Source organism: Microcebus murinus, chromosome 2, assembly GCF_040939455.1.
Source record: "Microcebus murinus isolate Inina chromosome 2, M.murinus_Inina_mat1.0, whole genome shotgun sequence".
In the NCBI taxonomy this organism is placed as follows: domain Eukaryota; kingdom Metazoa; phylum Chordata; class Mammalia; order Primates; family Cheirogaleidae; genus Microcebus; species Microcebus murinus.
The window spans coordinates 105,258,438-105,277,244 of NC_134105.1; the positions used below are offsets into that span (position 1 = coordinate 105,258,438).

At 46.0% G+C, this 18,807-nt stretch overlaps 1 protein-coding gene across 1 annotated transcript in view; it reads left to right on the forward strand.

Moving 5' to 3' along the window:
• The window catches only part of LOC105873096 (SLAM family member 8-like), a 215,728-nt gene that overhangs the window by 130,969 nt on the left and 65,952 nt on the right, over window positions 1–18,807 (forward strand). The gene's annotated exons all lie outside the window — the stretch shown is intronic.

Below are 18,807 nucleotides of genomic sequence, written 5' to 3' on the forward strand. Positions count from 1 at the left end.
GACTACAGGCATGCACCACCATGCCCGGCTAATTTTTCTATATATATTAGTTGGCCAATTAATTTCTTTCTATTTATAGTAGAGACGGGGTCTCACTTTTGCTCAGGCTGGTTTGGAACTGCTGACCTTGAGCAATCCTCCGACCTTGGCCTCCCAGAGTGCTAGGATTACAGGCGTGAGCCACCATGCCTGGCCTATTGCTCCCACTTTCATTTATACACTTAAATTCTCTATATCCTAAGCTTACCTGGACATGTATATGATATGATATAAATGTTTTCCTCTCTTGTAGTGGATTACTGTTCTTATTCTATCATCTGTATGTTATATACATGTTTGTTCTTCCTAGTGTGTTTGTCTTTGATTGCAGGCCCTCGGAGATGACAGCCACAGTCAGTAGGCCCAGAGCAGTCCGTGTCATTTGAAATGCTTAGTGATGATAATTTTCTCCTCTGCTATCATATAGGCTGACATGCTGACTGTACTAGCCTCTTCTCCTCCTCCCTCAGTCTCCTCTTAAGTCTCCTAGTAAAAGGCTGGTGGTGCCCTCTTTCCCCCAAAGTTTGTTCTTAGTAACCTGGATTCAGAAGACCTGAGTTTCAGTCCCGGTTCTGGCCTTGGCTAACTGTGTTCTCTGACAAACTGCTAACCTCTGAGTCCCAGCCTCCTCATCTCTAAAAGGGGACAGTGTTGATGTCCTTGATGAGGACAGAGTGTAATAGCAGCTGTGGAGTGCTTGTAAACTATGAAACCCTTTACAGAGGTCAAGGATTATGATTACTCTTGCTGCCATCCCAGACCCCACACTGTTCTTGGTATCAAGAACTCAAGCTTTACAGCGGTTATCACCTAATTTCACAAACTTTTAGTAGATTTAATGTTTCAAACTTGGGTAGAAATCTAATGAAAAAAGAATTTTTTTCTAAGAATAAGAGTTCTTGTATTTCTTATACAGCCACGATTTTATGAAGCCTGGCTTGAAGTGGCACATTTTAATCGCCTTGTGCCTCAGTTTCCTCATTGATAAAATGACCAATGTAAGAATTTCCAGGAAGAAAATAGTATAACTTTAAAACATTATTGATACTGATGAAGTCAAAGACTGACGGGCATATATAAAATTGACTTATTTCCACTTTTGTGACTTTCGTGACTCAGTTTCCCCTTTATTAAAATGAAGACAAATTATTATAAGAGAATAAACTGACTATTATTTTCATTTTACCACATTGGACTTTAAAGTATCTCATAAGATCTTGTGTTTTGGTTTATTTTTCCCATCAACCCAAGGTTTTTGTGAGGATAGAGGAATTAATGTCAGTAACATGATTGGGGATCCCCAGACTAAAGGTTAAATGAGTCCAAAGCAGAAGTAACTTTGGCCAAAGTTACAGCTTAGCCAGAAGCAGCAGGGAGGCTGGCTGTTTGTTTAGCAGTGACTTGGGGACTCAAGGACTCTCCCCAATTCCATGTCCATCACAGTCCACAAATACCCTTCCTCTCATTTCCCTTTTTTTGGTCTTGGTTCCCCTCTCTCAAATCAGCACAGTGGAGAGGGTAGTGAGAGATCACGAAGGAACAGAACCGGAGAACAGGATTAACATGAGGAAATGACCACTTAGGCTATTTTTCCCCTTGGCAGCCCTGGGGAAAGATTCCCTTAACCAAATGCTGATTGCCAGAATCTATATATTTCTTTCTTTCTGTTTTTGAGACAGAGTCTCACTTTGTTGCCCAGGCTAGAGTGAGTGCCATGGCATCAGCCTAGCTCACAGCAACCTCCAACTCCTGGGCTCAAGCAATCCTCCTGCCTCAGCCTCCCGAGTAGCTGGGACTACAGGCATGCGCCACCATGCCCGGCTGATTTTTTCTATATATATTAGTTGGCCAATTAATGTCTTTCTATTTACAGTAGAGACGGGGTCTCGCTCTTGCTCAGGTTGGTTTCGAACTCCTGATCTTGAGCAATCTGCCTGCCTCCGCCTCCCAGAGTGCTAGGATTACAGGCATGAGCCACCAAGCCCGGCCCTGAATCTATATATTTCTGAAGGCTCACTTCTTCCAGAAAGTCTGCTGAAGTTAATGGGAGCAGAAGAAGGCTAGCTTCTTCTGTTCTTAACTTGTCGAGGATGTGTTTTCCAAGGCCTAGCTCCCCCCCCCCTTATAATAAGTGAAATCTTGACCTGCTTACCACATAAACCTTTTTGTTTTCTTTCATGTTTATTCATTGTTCATATCCGGCTCTCACTGTATTCTCTTTATGACTGTCCATGTCATTTGTCATCCTAAGAAGGCAGAGGCTGTGTCTACTTCTCATTATTTAATGGCCAATAAAAATGATAATCACTGTAACAGACACATGGGGATGGTAGTCTAACAAATTCTAGAAATGGTTGTAGTGAACAGTGGAGTGAGGCCTCAAATCAAGTTAATGAAAAGGCTATCATTTTGAGAATATTTTAGAAGAACTTTGCTTTAATAATTGACCATGTATTTAAGGACTTGTAGAAACTTTGTGATGGAATGAATGTCAGAAGTCATTTGTCTCATTTTGCCATCCAGTGCCACTTGAAGCCTCACAATGATGGGGAGTTTACTACTTTGCCTGACAACATAGTCAATGTTTTTTCATTGTAAAATATACCTACAGAAGAGTATATAAAAATGTATGTGGATCAGTTGAACAATAATAAAACAAAACACGTAAGTACCTACCATCCAGGCAAAGAATAGAAATTACTATACCCCAGAAGTCTTCTTTTGCCCCTTCCCAATTTCATCCAAATTCAATGTTTAGATGACTCTAATCATTGAAAGTTCTTCCTTATATGGAACTGAAATGTGTTCTATGGACACTTCTTCCCATGACTCCTAGTTCTGGGTGCTGTGGCTATGTGATTAAATTTAATGTTTCTTCTATGTGACAACTCATTAGCTATTTGAAGATAGGTGTTATGCCACAGTTGCCAGAAGAAATATACTTAGTTCCTTTTCTCTTCCAATGTGGCTTCCATAACCAAACACAGTCTTCCCTAGACCTGGTCTGACTAGCAAAGTATAAAGTGAAACTGTTTCCTCTTTGATTTGGATACTCTTTTTATTTTATTTTTTTTAAAGATGGCCTTGGATAGAGGTGACTGTTTGCCAGAGGCCTTTGAATACTGCTGAGTGGATAGTCAAAATCCCCATGGCTTCCTCATAAGGACTATTAACCCAGGTTTCTTCTGTTAAGTAGTTTTTAAACCTAAATAGCAGACTTTACATTAATTACATTAATTCCTGTCAATTTTATTTTGTTGGGTTTGGTCTTTTATTCATTCCACTCATTCTATATCATCTTGATATATTAGGGTGTATTATTATATAATTTGATAGGTAGGCAGACTACTTGGAGCAAACATGAAAACAACTTCTGCAGAATACATTAAAACACCAATATTAAACTATCCTAAATATAGTCAAATATTTTCTAAATGGTTCAGAAGTCACTGCAAGATCTTGCAGTGTCTCATCAATTATTGTACCTTTGATCTGTGGGATGCCAGTCAGTAGTGTTGCAGGTAATGGGATTCCAAATAGCAGAGTGCTTAGTGTGTAAGACTCTGGCAGAGAGTTAAAGCCACTGTGGAAATCAGAGAACATCAAAGTAAAGCTAGTCATTATGTTGGCAACAGGGAGAGGGGAGTGGGAGTTCATGTACAGTAGTTGGACATTGTAAGGAACTGGGAACCTATCATATTTTGGCATCAATTCAGAAGGCGGAACTTCTAGATACATGTATTGCCAGGATACTTTTCTCTCAACAATAGATTATTGTAATAGGCTTGGCTAATGTGATTGCAATAACGTGTGAAGACCAGGTTCATTGGTACGATTTAAAAAAAAAAATCACCATCATTATAGTAACAGGTCTTGATTTTGCAGCAAAAATCTGGGCTTCCAAAGTGCTTTATTCTAAGGAAAGAAGAAAAAACTCAAAACTTATAAGGGAAACACCCTAGCCTCCTTCTCCTGGCTGTTTGTTAGGAAAGCACCTGGGGCACAGAGAACAGGCAAAAGCACACACACACAGGTGCCATCTTGTCTAGCTTCTCCATTATGCAGATGCTGGTTGCAGACCAAGTCCTCTCCTGCCCCTGCATGCCAGTCTGGTCCAGAACAGTGCTAGCTTCTCTTAAGTTCCTCGTGAAAAATATTTTGCCCTGAGACTGCCCTTGAAGCCCTGAAACACTAATTGAACCTGAACGTTTTAATTGAACCTCATTACTTGAAACATGTGAGAGAGGCACGGGTCTCTTGGGTCTGATATAGGGGGAGAGAAGACTCAACTCGCAGTTACACAGTTTGTCTCATGGTGCCAAAATACACTACCTCTGGGAACCCAGTTACTTGTGGCAACTCTGATTTTTTTTTTTTTTTTGCCTTCTCTGCTTCTCAATTTATTCTATGTAATTCACACCTTACCTGCCTGAGTCCTCTCAACTGGATGCAGAGAGAGAAGCAGGAATTCAACCCAAATCATGAGAGTCTCTCTGATATTGGGGGATAGTGGAGAATTTGTAGAACCACTACCAAATCAGTCACTCTCACAACTAATGCTGCTCGTTAGTTAAGTGCTCGATTCTTCCTTATTTTGCAGAACATGGAAGGTCAGATATGTGGGGTTTTGTGGAGAAAAGTGACATATGCTAGAATCCAGATGTACCTTGTGTGGATTTGTGATAGGCTTCCTGCAACTCCACAGAACCCAAATCAAACAGCATTTCCAACAGTTCAGTCTTATTAATTATTCTTTATTTTTATTATTCTTTATCTTTATTATATTTATCTTTATCATCTTCATCTTTATTAATTATTCTTTATCTTTATTTCTCAGTTGAACTTGCCCTGAGCATAATACAGCATTACAGGCCTATTGGTCAAGTTCATCAGGATCATTCTTTAGAGTGGAAATGGCCTGGTGATATAAAAACCTGCTGATACACTACTTTTGCAAGTACCAACACAACAGAACAGATGCCCATTTCTGGAAGACACTTTTTAGCAAATATAATAACGTCTTAGATCTGTATTATGATATTTTTCAAAGCATTTTTTACATTGTAATTATTCACTCATCCATTATTTATTAATTCCACAGAAATTCATGCAGCAGCTACTATATACCATTCACTATGCCAGACTTTGGAGAGACAAAGCTCATGGAGTTTGTTTCTCCTCTGACTATAATAACAATTCTATTAGCAGTACTCCCTACAATGATTTAAAGGTGTGAACCACAGACTATGCAAGCCAAACACATGGACAGGGCTTAATGTTGTAATCAAATATAACACAAACGGGTTCATCTAGTTCATTATATTCTATTTGTTCATTCCTTCACAGATATTGATTGAGCACCTGTTATGAGCCAGGCACTGTGCTTCACTTCAATAGGGGTACATAGATGATTGAAACACTGGTCTTTGCTTCGAAGAGCTAATGAGAGAGGTAGACACATAAGCAGACAACTGTGACACAATGTGGGAGCAGAGTGTGACAGACAGTTTGGTAACCTACCCAGTAGTCATTCTCAACCTTTTCTTTCTGGCTTCCAGAACTCCCTTCCTATTATAAAAGTGAGAATGCTTTCCTAGCTTTCCTTATAACTGGGAAAAGGGCAGGTTACTAAATCCTGATTTGTAAGTCTACTGGAAGGATTCTGGTAAAGATTTTTTACCTGAAAAGAGAGTCCCAGAGGAGAACTCCAATACCTGAAACTCTTCTGTTATGGGCTAATTTGTGTACCCCTAAAATTCATATGTTGAAGTCTTAACTTACCAGTACCTCAAAATGGGACTATATTTGGAGATTAAGTGTTTAAAGAGGTAATTATGTTAAAATAAGGCCATCATGGTGGACTCTACTCCAATATGACTGGTGTTCTTATGAGAAGAGGACATTTGGACACAGACATACACAGGAAAGACCGTGTGAGACCATAAGCCAAGGAGAGAGGCCTCAGCAGGAACCAACCCTGCCAACACCTTGATCTTGGACTTCTAGCCTCCAGAATTGTTAGAAAACAAAATTCCTATTGTTTAAGCCACCTAGTCTGTGATACTTCATTATGCCAGCCCTAGAAAACCAACAATTCCCTGATTTTGAATGTTGTCACGTGAGTGTGGAGCTGCTGCAGTCACCTTGCAGAGGGGCCAAAAGAATTGCAGAGATGCTGACTTAGAACCCTGACATCATTAAGCCAACCCTGGAAGCATCTACCTCCAGACTTATTGTGAAGAGACAATAAACCTCTGTTGTTTCAGCTGCTTTAGGTGTGAGAGTTCTGTTACTCACAACCGCAAGCATTTTAATGGATACATGCACATACAGAGACATTGTGGTATTGCAGGGACACCAAGAAGAGGTGTCTAGGTGACAGCTAAGCTTGGATCTTTAAAGATATGCAGAAATTGGGCTGGGGGCGGTGGCTCACACCTATAATCCTAGCTCTCTGGGAGGCCGAGGCGGGTGGATTGCTCAAGGTCAGGAGTTTGAAACCAACCTGAGCAAGAGCGAGACCCGTCTCTACTATAAATAGAAAGAAACTAATTGGCCAACTAATATATATAGAAAAAATTAGGTGGGCATGGTGGCACATGCTAGTAGCTGGCATGGTAGTCCCAGCTACTCGGGAGGCTGAGGCAGCAGGATTGCTTGAGCTCAGGAGTTTGAGGTTGCTGTGAGCTAGGCTGACGCCATGGCACTCACTCTAGCCTGGACAACAAAGCAAGACTCTGTCTCGGAAAAAAAAAAGATATGCAGAAATTAATCAAGTAAAGAACTAGACAAATGGCATTTCATGCAGAGAGGATAATAACAAGAGCAGACGCTACCAGATATGCAGTAGTGGTTACAAGCCTTTGGTGTCGTACAGGCCCCCGAGCATGGAGCTGGAGTGGCAAGACACAAGGCTCTGGAGGTTGGCAGGGGTTGGAAAGTGGCGTGAGGCATCAACTGCTACTAAGAAGTGTGACTTCTTCCTTGTTGGTTTGGTCAGAATGATGTGAGTGGAGGATAAATTTGAGGGGTCAAAACTGGAGGCAGGATTCCAATCACAAACTTTATGAACGCTCGGGGAGAGGGGAGGGGACAGAATTAAGGTAGTAGGATAGAGATGGAGAGGAATGACCAATGCCAGAAAATTCAGGAGGCATATTTGGAAGATGTTGCATGTCATTGTTGCTCGTTATTGTGCTATACGACTATTAGGTGTAAAAGTTAAATGACTATAATTTATAATGTAGCTGAGAACAGAAAGCTAAACTTTATCCTGAATGCCAAACTATTTTTATAATTTTTTTATGAAAAGTAAAAAAAAAAAATACTACCTACTTCCCTATCTTCTTCAACAGAGTTTGCTAGACATAAACTAACCTTTTCTCGATGACTCATGGTCATCATTGTGAAAAAGAGAGGCGTCATAGTGCAGAGGAAAGGGCCAAGTCACGGTGTAGAGAGGAAAGGGCCCTGCGTTAGAGCTCACGTGATCCAGGTTTATTCCCAGTTCCACTTGCTAAGCTGTGTGGTCATGGAGAAGTCACCAAGCCTCTCTGAGTATTTGTTTTCTTCTTGGCTGCTGCTTTCACAGGCTTACTGTGAGATAATGTGTGTGGAAGGGCTTGGTAAAGCATCAGGCACAAGACAAGGAGGTATTATGAGATACTTTTTCTAAAGTGAAATGACATACAACACCATGCTTGTCTACTTCTGGGTCCTATTGTCCTTTGCTGTTAGGTTATTTGCTGTCCCTTTGCTCTCAAAATGCTTCCCTCTCTAAAAGGCCTCTCACCCACACCTCACCTTGTTCTCCAAGGGCCGTGGGCTGGGAAACCAGAGGTCAAACCTCTTAAATATTTTTTCCAGTGTAACCTAGTGAGGCTCTGTGTGGAGATCTAAGGACCTGGCTTTGGTTCAATTGGTGTCAGTTATTTTTGGTGCTGAAAGGCCTTTTTCACTTCCGGATTTGGTGCCGCATTCCACAGAACTGAAGTTGTGAGAGCTTAACTTCCAGTTAAAGGGGTGTAACTACGGTGCTTTTATACTGCCAAATGAATGGTTCAGTTGTCACTCTTCTTGCTTAGTTAGTTCTCTTATCTATTTGTAATCAGTTTTTTATCACATCGTATACAGATTTATCCTCACCACCAACCCACATACCATGACATAAATTAAGACAAAAACCTTGACTGTAACTTTTTTTTTTTTGAAGCAGAGTCTTACTCTGTTGCCCAGGCTAGAATGCCTGGGTGTCAGCCTAGCTCACAGCAACCTCAAACTCCTGGGCTCAAGCGATCCGCCTGCCTCAGCCTCCTGAGTGGCTGGGACTACAGGCATGTGCCACCATGCCTGGCTAATTTTTCTATGTATATTTTTTAGTTGTCCATATAATTTCTTTCTATTTTTTTTTTTTTTTTTTTTAGTAGAGATGGGGTCTCGCTCTTACTCATGCTGGTTTCAAACTCCTGAGCTCAAACAATCTTCCCACCTCGGCCTCCCAGAGTGCTAGGATTACAGGCTTGAGCCACCGCGCCTGGCCTTGACTATAACTTTTCAACAGAGATTTCTTGCATTCTTTCCTTTAAGGGTCCCTGAGTTTCTTCCTCCCCTCCCCTGCCACCTAAAGGGGTCCTTCCTAGCATGCCCCCAATACTGACTGTGGGAGTCTAGGATATAAGGCCCAGGCAAAAGGACATGGGTAGTTACTCTAAATAGTAGTAGATAATTACATGAGAAGAGGGATAGCATTGTGCTCGTAGCCTGGACTTTTGGGTTGGACCTCTTGATCTTGGGTGTATTGTATCTCTCTGTGTCTCCATTTCCTCATCTGTAAAATGTATATAACGCACTTAGCACAGACTTTGGTATAAAGTAAGTGCTTATTAAATGGAAGGTGACCATATTGGTTAGAGAAACCAGTCCGGGGAGATAGTAAAGCTAAAGGGAGAAGGGTCTGGATTCCTTAGGACAAAAGGAGAAGATAGGAGCTGTTAGGAGATCAAGGGTAGCAGATCCTAGAAGAGGGTTGGGTGTTTGGGTAAAGTGGGTTCTAGACCACAGGCTGGATTTTGAATTATCCAGTGAGAGCAACTCCTGGGATCTGATCAGGTCAAGCTGGGTGTGGGGCATGGGGAAGGAAGATATCTGGGAAGCTGAAGAGTTTACAGCCTTCTTCAAGGACCTTAGCCAAGTCTGAACCTTCAGGCTTCATATCAGGAAACTCTCCCTAGCCTTCTTCATCCCAGGTATACCCCTTCCTCTCTCACACATCTTTCCTTCTGAGTCCCCACTGGGTCACCCTGTGTAGTGGGTTAACAATGGCCGCGAATTCTTTGATGTGCCTCCCTTGAGAGGCGGGATTTGTTTTCCCTTCTCCTGAATTTTGGGTGGCCTTTGACTGCTTTGACCAACAAAATACAGCAGAGGTGATGCCGTGTGAGTTCTGGGCCTAGCCTTTAAGAGGATTTTCAGCTTCCACCTTGCTCTCTTACCCTGAGCTGCCATCTAAGATGTTTAGTCTCCCCACTAGAGAAAGCACATGCACAGACCCTGAGACCACATAGAAAAGGAAAGTATTCAACTAAGTCCAGCCTTTCTGCCATCTCAGGCAAGGTGTCAGTCATGTGAGTAAAGCCACCTTGGACGGTTCAGCCCAGCTGAGCCACCAGCTAAATGCCACTGGATAACTCCAACCAATGCCATGTGGAGCAGGAAAACTGCCCAGCTGAGCTCTGTACAAATTTCTGACCTACAAATCATGAGATATAATGAACTGGCTTTCGTTTTAGGCAGCTAAATCTTGGTTTATTTATAGCAACAGATAACAGAACAGAATAAGGACAAAATGAGATTTCTTTACAATAGTTTGAGTGGTCACAAGGGAACTTCAGGGATAAGGAGGGCTCCCTGTGATCTTCATCAAAACATTCTCAGAGGTAGTTATCGGAATGAGGAATCCAGTCAAACACCATTGTTACTGATTAAAGGCCCAAATTCAATTGACCTAGGAATGGCAATTGATTAAAACTCCCCTCACTTCTGTGAAAGTGGACTCTACTATTCCAATTGTTTCATGTTTAGCTAAAAAAAAAAAAAAAAATTTAGAGAAATATTTGGGAGGGGAGGCCCTCCTCTCTCTTCCCACTGAACGTTGGAAAAGGGTAGAAGGGACCTGGGCTGAAAGAATTAGAAAGAGAAAAAATAATGTAAAAAAGAAAAAAATTTTTAAAAATTTAAATAAAAAAAAAAAAAGAAGAATTGGAAAGAGGACTGCAAAACAGTTTCCAGAACGTCACAGTTTTGCTTAGAGCTGGCTCCAATTTCCTTCAATCATAAGAGGACAAATAAAAGCTCTGCCCAAGGTACTTGGAGGGGCCAACCATACACAGCCTGGGATGTGTAGGAGCTATTCCCCAAACTCAGAACCAATTCAGAAAAACTGGGTCACGGAGAAGTTTCTTGCTCAGGTTACCCACCATGTCACCAGTGGAGCTGGGATTCAGATGCTGGCTCTCCCGGCTCTTTTTTCTGAGGGATTTTTCTACTGCGGAACAAAGTTTCCTTCACCCATATTGATGAGGACCAAAGCACATAAAGTAATGACTGTCTTGTAGTTCTCTGGAACCCCAATCCTCAGAAGTCCAACTTTCTTTTCTGAGTGGTTACATGCCATCACGCTGAGAAGGTGACAAGGGGCAGGTGTGTTCTGCTGTCTTTGACAAAGACAGAAACTGAGCACAGGGAAGTGGGCTCACACAGAGCTCGCAGCTGGGAAAGAGGCATTCATGTGGTCGGCAGAATTTCAAAGGGGTCCGATATCTGGCCTCAAGCATTTACATTCTAGATGAGGACATGGCATCTGCTTCTTCTAACTGAGTAGGGGAAGGCAGGAAGCAAGAGTAAGCAAGGCTAGAGCAATTGCAGTATAATGCTGCTCCAGAATCAAGGACAGGTAGATGTTACAGAATATATGCAATTAAGCAAAAAAAAAAAAAAAAAAAAAAAAAAGGAGAGGTAGAATAGAGAAGGCTCTAGTCAAAGAAGGCCTCCTCTCTTTTTTTCTTTTTAATTTTTTTCTACTTTTTTCCGGCCCCAACTTACATATGTGGTTTATTTATTTTAATTTTTTTTCTATTTTTTAAAGAAGGCCTCCTAGAGGAGGTGATAGGCATGAGCTGGGGAGGAGGAGTAAGAGGATATTCTAAGAGCACATGTTTTATGCAAAGCTTCAGAAGCAGAGACACGCAATGCTTATGTTTAAGACATGATAAGAAAATTGCCCGAGATAGAGCGCAGGCCCTGGCCAAGGAGTGCAGGAGAGGTATGATTAGGCAAGTGGAGGGAAGGAAAGGGTAATTAAAAATGGAGGCAGGCCTGCACTCTTAGGGCCTGTTTCTTTCTCTGAATCTCTGTATCTCTAGTATGAATCCTGTGGTTTCAAGACCAAGCCTCTGGCTCTTCCCAACTCCCACCTGCACCTCCTGCCTTAGCGATGAGCACAGCGGCACGCATAGTAGCTACCATTTGTTGAGTGTTTACTGTATGCCAGGCTACGCATGAAGCTCTTTCCACACATTTCTCTCTTGACCCTCCAGGAAACACTAAGGGAGTCTGTGCTTTATAGATGAGGAACCTGTGAAACTGAGACAGAGCTGGGAGCAGGTTGAGAGAGATTTGGTAACTTGTCCCCCGGGAAGGAGCCCAGGCTGTTAGACATCAGGCTGTGTCTTCACTTTCATCTGTGTGGGCTTGGGCTTCGTAGAAAGGATTGCATGCAAGACTGGCTACATAATTGGTGGGGCCCAGTGCAAAATAAAAATGTGAGGTCCTTTGTTCAAAAATTAAGCATTTCAAGGTGGCAACAGCAAGCGGAGGTCTGAATACAGGACACTGAATGACTGTGTGGGTTGCTGGTCCACAAAGCCAGGCCTGATTGCGTGGGTCACTGCAGAGACCTGGGGGGGGGTGTTAAACACTCTAGACTTCAGAGCTGTTAGTAGCCTCTGTATAGCCTCCTGGCCCCACCATTTCCCTTCTCCTCCCTTCCAGTAAGTCTCTGGGCACCTTCATATAGGGAGGATAGGAAGGGAGGAGGGGAGGCCAGGGAATTGGCATGGCCAGTGGGAAGGGGAGGGTAGAGCTACCCTTTGGCTGATCTGTCCTTGAAGGACCTCCAGCTCCCAGAAGCCCAGGGGGAGAGCTGCCTTCAGGTCAGGTTTGTGCCACATTCATGGTAACACGTTGTATAGCCACGAATCCATATTATAAGACAGGAACATGACTAATGATCTGGGAATTCCTGGCTCCTCAATGCCATTTAAGTCTGTATTTATCTAATGAGCACTTAAAGAGTGCTAGCACTCTGCTAAGTGATGAGGGCACGAGGCAGACTAAGTAAAGGGAAAGTCAAGGTTCTTGCCCTCCAAGAGTTTTTGCACTTTGATTAGGGATATAGGATTTCTAAACATTAAATAATTAGAAGACAAAGCCAAATAATAAGTAATTTCACTATCAATTAAATGTGACCAAGTGCCAACATACATGTCAGCAGTGTTACTTGCTCAGTGCTGCCTGAAGGAAGAGAAGCCAGGGTTGGCCTGAACGAATTGGCACGCAGGGCCTTGTGAGAAGGTGGTGTTTTGGCTGGAGCTTGACCGGTGGGTAGGAATTGGAAAGTGGGAGGGGCAACTCAGAGGTGATGTGAAGAGTGGGTAGGTGTTTAACAAAGCAAGAAGGGAGAACAAGCCTGGCGATTGTGCGAGCCTGGGAGGTGACCAGACGGGCTGAGCTGTGGGTGGGTGCTGTGCAGGAGACAGAACTTGGGAGTCAGACTCAGGGTTAAGTCTGGCTTTCCAGGGAACTAGCTGCCCAAATTTGGGCAGTACTTAACCTTTCTGAGTTTTGATTTCCTCAAAATATAATAGTATCTGCCATTCAGGATTGTTCTAAGGATTACATGCAAGTAAAGCAATCAACATAGACCCAGGCACAGAGTAGTATTTTAAAAAAAGGTAGCTATTATTATAATTATTTGGAAGATAAAATTTCATGGGTGAGTGGTATCAGATTATAAAACACTGTCTCCCATTAAATCCTTATTAGTTGGGCTAGCTTGAGCAATTTACTTAACCTCCCTGAGCCTCAGTTTCTTTATCTGAGAATAGAAACGATAATGTCACCTCCATTGTAGGGGGGTTTGCAAGGATTAAATGACAGAATGCATCTATACCACTTAGGATATGGCTTGGTACATAACAAGAACTAATAAATGTTAGCCACTATTACAGCTAATCCTCTCCGAACCCTGCAAGGGTTTTTATCATTACCATACTGTAGTTGAGGAAACAAAGGCCTCAGAGGTTGAGGAACTTGTCCAAGGCCACCCAGCCAGCCCCTGGAGAGCCAGAGCTTCATTTCTTCCTGGAAGGAGAAACAAAAACAGTCCAGCCTGCCTTCCTCAACCCCCAAGTAGAAATCCATCCCTTCGATTCCCAAAGCCCTCTGTCCTTCCAGTATAATACTTACCATAGGATGACTTATACCACGGTGACTCCCTCGAGGGCAAGGCTGGTGTCTTACTCATCTTTTGTGTACCAGCGCCTGACATCAGCCAGCCCCTGGAAGGTGCCAGGAAATGTTTGTTGATCTGAAATGAAATGAGGTGGCTGGGGTCAGAGCCCCAGCAAAAGCAGGACTTGATATGGGCCTGTATCTGGGGTGTCAGAGGAAAGAGTCAAAGTCAACACTGAGGTTTCAGGTCTGGGTGAACAGGAGAATGTGGAACTGTGGGCAGAGAATGGGAAGTTGGGAGGAGCAGATGGTTCAGGTATGAGAAGAAAGTGGGGGATGGGGGAATGCAAAGGTCAGACTCAGACAGGTTTTGATGGAGAGGTGGGGGCCATCTGGCTAGAATTCTGTGATTAAAAATCCACCTGGCAGTTCTCCCACCCCCTTCAGATGGACTGGCTTGTGACCTGACCTTGAGGTCCTGCCCTGGAGCTGCTCCTAATGGGAGAGACCTGAGCCACACCCAGGAAGCCACAGTGCTTACGACGCTTACACGGCCACCTATCAACACCTAGCAACGCAGAGTGTTTGGTCAGGGTGGTGAGGAGTGGATGGGAGGGGTCAGTCCAGGAGAGCTTCTTGGAGGAGGAGGAGGAGGAGGAGGAGGAGGAGGAGGAGGAGGAGGAGGAGGCGGCGGTGGCGGCTTGGCTTGGCCAGGAGGGGAGCAGTTAGCTGCACTGGAGGGAAGGAGAATGGGGTGGGGGCTTGCTGACTGCAGGGAAGATGGGGCTTCCTGCCCATGGCAGGGATTCTGGGCACGGTCCCCTACTCCATCAGCAGGAGTGCTGGAGGAAGAGCAGATCACAGCTGCGGTGAGGGGCTGCAGTGAGATCTCTAGGGAAACGGGGACAAGAATAACTACTCTAATGCCCAGGACCGTTCCCTAGCTCAGCTGCCTTCTCTCCCTGCCATGTGGACACCCCCCACTCCCAGCGCCTCATTCCTCATTCCCTCCTTCCCACCCCCGCAGGCTGTGGGAGGAGAGCACCACCACCGCCCAGCACCCAGCCCAGCGTGTGGGGACAGTGGGCCTGGCCACCTGTCTCCTCCCTCACCTCAGCGCCACCACCATCCCTTCCTCCTGGGCTGCAAGGCCCACTCTGCTCCTGACAGACAAGTCAGCATGCTCGTGCCTCCCCTCCCACACCTCGCCCTGCCCCCAGCTCTTGCCCTCTCCCCTGAGCTGGCCCACAGCGACAAAACCCTGGTACTCAGGAAAGAAGGGAAGAGGTGAACTAGGCCCCTCTTCGGCTTCTGGCTCCTCTGCCCCATCCCCTGGTATCCCCTCAGCCCTCTCCCTCGCCTCCCAGTCCTTTCCCGGAGGCCCCTTGGCCCTGCCCTCCGCCCCAGCTGCACCCTCCCCCTCTTCAAGAGGACACATCACTGCCCTGCCCTGGCCTGGACTTCTGTGGGTCCCTGGGGGGCAGAGCACTGCAGTTTCTGGGATTTCCCCAGCCTAAGGCCAGCAGGAAGTCTGACTCTGAGAGGGGAAACCTTATTCTTGGCCTCTGTCCAGCTACTAAGCAGGACCAAAGTTCAGGGGAGGAGCCCGTTTCCCTAGTCAGCTGGGGACTCCCGCTGACCTCTACTTATCAGGATGGGGGTTTGAGTCTCCCAACCTGCATGGCAGGTCAGGGGCGGGGGATGCAGGGGGAAGGGTGGGAGCTGGAGGGCAGTGGGGTGAGAGAGACACTGTGCTGAGCCCCCTGCCCGCTTCTCCCAGGCCTGGCTTTTCAGTCCCTAAACCCTGTGGAGTGGTGGAGTTGGGGCTGTCTGGACTGTCTCCCCATCCTGAGCTGGGCATGCGTGCCAGGTGGGTGTAGCTGGGCACACAGTGTTTGCATCCTCAGGGTGATAAGAGGATGGTAGCAGCACCGCCCTCCCCAGCACTCATGGGAACCTAACTGTGGCCCCAGAGAAGAGCAGGTTGTGGGCACAGTCCACACGCAGCCTCCTCCTGAGATATTCAGGGGCAGGAAAGGAGGGGAGCTGGAAGCTGGGCCTTTTCTCTGGTGCCTCAGTTTCCCCTTCCCTGGGGCTGTTGCTGTTGGAAAGCGATAAGCCCTGGGAATGGGGCTGCGGAGGAACGGCCTCTCCAGGGGCTCTGGCCCGGCACAGGCCCTTCTCTCCCCTTTCTGAATCTCTCCTCTGCCCCTACCCCTTGGTTGCCCTGTTCCCTGGCTCCAAATGAGCCCCTGGGGACCCCTGAGCAGCAAACACAACAGGGAAAGAGCAAGAGCCAGCCCCCAGGGAGGACGCGCAGACAACACTGGTGACTGTGCACATTCCGCACGGCCCTCCCCGCCCGGGCCACCCTTCCACATCCCCTCTCCCTCTCCCGCCTCGGACCCAGGCTGGGGTCCCCCTTTTCATGGCTTTTCATGGGGTCTGGGCTGTCCTACCCCATACTCAGGATGGAGGAGGGAAGAGAGAGAAACTGAGGCACAGGGGCAAGCATGGGTGGAGGGAAACACTGGGTGGGCGGCAGTCAGGGTTATCGCGGGGTGTGGGCAGCACCCCAGAGCCCAGAACCTAGAGTTCCTGGGGACGCAGGGAGGAGCGGTGCGGGCTGCCAGCGCCCCCTGGTGGAAAGTGCTGCAGCAGCAGCTACCCCGAGCTGGGTCTCCCAGCCACGCAGTTGTAGTCACGTGGGCCATCTTGCCTCGACTCTTGGCGGTGGTGGTCTCAGTCATAATGAAGTCCAGAGGGAGGAGCACAACCCTGCACGGAGCCCAGGCAAGATCTGCTCTAGCAAGAGTTGGTTTGGCCGGGCGCGGTGGCTCACGCCTGTAATCCTAGCACTCTGGGAGGGCGAGGCGAGCGGATTGCTCAAGGTCAGGAGTTCGAAACGAGCAAGAGCAAGACCCCGTCTCTACTATAAATAGAAAGAAATTAATTGGTCAACTAATACATATAGAAAAAATCAGCCGGGCATGGTGGCACATGCCTGTAGTCCCAGCTACTTGGGAGGCTGGGGCAGGAAGATCGCTTGAGCCCAGGAGTTTGAGGTTGCTGTGAGCAAAGCTGATGCCACGGCACTCAACTCTAGCCTGGGCAACAAAGCGAGACTCTGTCTCAAAAAAAAAAAAAAAAAAAAAAAGAATAACGAGGGCAGGGAGTTTTGAGGGATTTCTTTGTGGATGTCTCCCAGGCACCTGGGACAGTGGCTAGTACATAGGAAGACTCATTAACTGTTTGTGGAAGGAATTGTATACCACTGAAGAGGGTCTGGGTTGGAGACAGACAGATCCACCCTAATAGCTCATTTTTGGTGTGTAGATGTGATCGTGCTGTTGTGACCAAAATAGGGTTTCAGTGAAAGTGACCACATTGCTGATAAGGGATCATAGGTGGGGGGCGAGGAGGAGGTGAGGGCACGCAGGGGAGGGCAGAACATAGCTTGGCTCCTGTCACTCACTGTACCAACAGACTGGCACCCCATTTACCTACACTAGAAATTCTCAGCCTGATCCATGCGTCAATTCTGACAGATACTTCTTCGTACAGGAGGAGAGGGGAAAGGTCAGATAAATCTCAGAAATGCTACAGACCAGATCCCCTCTGAGATATTCTTAGTCCTTACTCCAGTAGGAACATCAGCTAAAACTCTTTAATCTGGTATTTCACAACATATATAACCACAAGGTTTCACATTCCATTCTTTCTTACTTTTTTCTTCTTTTTTTATTTTTCTGAGCTAAAGCCCCACTGAGCTCCTGTTAAATCAGTGCTCTGAATCATCACGTACTTTGGGAAATGCCGACTTAAAAGATGAGGCTTAACTGCTGAGCATGGCATTCAAGGCCTTTGTGGTTTCTTCCCATCTCTCCAGTCTAGTCTCCAACATGCCTGATGCTTCACCCAGCCCACGCAGTTCCTATGTGCTCACGGTTCTTCCAGCTCCCCACCCTCACCTCCCCCCCTCCCCAAAACTCCTGCCTGCCTCAGCTGAAGTGCCCCTTTCCCCAACCCTGCCTATGTGTGCTGTCTACACCCATCACTGTGCTCTTTCCATCCACCCAGTGTCTCAGTCCCGGTTGCTCTTTTTTTTTCTGCTTTAATCTACTGCCTCCAGGAGCCGCTCCTCCCAGGCAGGTGTGAAGTTGGCTTGCTCAGGCTCCCCAGGGCCCTTCCCTTGAGCTGCTTCTAGACACAGGATGAATGGAGCCAAACCAAAGGACCCACGCAGCTCTGTGGCTGCAGAGAAGGCAGGGACACCAGATCGTGGAATCACACATGCCAGAACAAGAGGGGCCTGGCTGACCCTTCCTGTTACCCTTGACCACCCCCCCCACCTCGGTATCCCTAAAACCTTCCTCTCCTCGGTTCCTTCTGTCCCCTCAAAATGCCGGGAGGTGCCATCCTGAGCATGACTGGACTGTCCCAGTGGATATTCAAGGATATGGATCGATAATTCACAGAATAGGAAATACAACCAACTAACAAACATTTGGGGAAATGTGCTAACTTACTAGTAGTCATAGAAATGCAAATTATATTTGATACAATATTGTCTATAATGTGTATCAAGAATGGTAAAAATATTCATACCAGGTACCTCAGTTACCCACACTGTGAATACTAAATATTGAGAGAAAATGAAAATATTGGAAACACTTGTGCTTAAAAGTTATCCGCAGTATTTTTTTTAATGTGAAAAACAACACATAGGAAAGTACATAAAAATAAATGGAAGGCTTAATGAATTATTTATAAAGCAAACACCCAGTGTAAGCACCATCGTGCCACCAGAGGGAGCACCACCAGTACCCCAGGACACTCTGTCTCTTCCACATCAGGAGGCCTCCCCTTCACCCCGAGATCATCACAACTGGGTTTCCTCCAGTTCGGCCCCCTCAGTTCGCATCCCTGAACATGACGATTTGGCTTTGCCTGTGTTTGGGATTCACACAAGTGAAGTCACAGAGTTTGTGTTCTTTTATCTCCAGCTTCTTCCACTCAACATTACAGGAGCCTTTTCCTCTACACCTGGGTGCAGGTGCATTTCTGTAGAGTAGGTAGTTAGGAGTGGCATTGCTGAGCCACAGGGAGCCATGAGATCCCTCATATGGGCTCCTGGCACAGTGCCCAGCACGTGCCGGGCACTTCCTACAGGTTCCATCCTTCCCCCTGTGGATGAGGCCCCGCTCGGTCCTGGAGCAGCATTCTCCCCTCTCCGGAGTGGCTTCCCTTCCTGCTTCT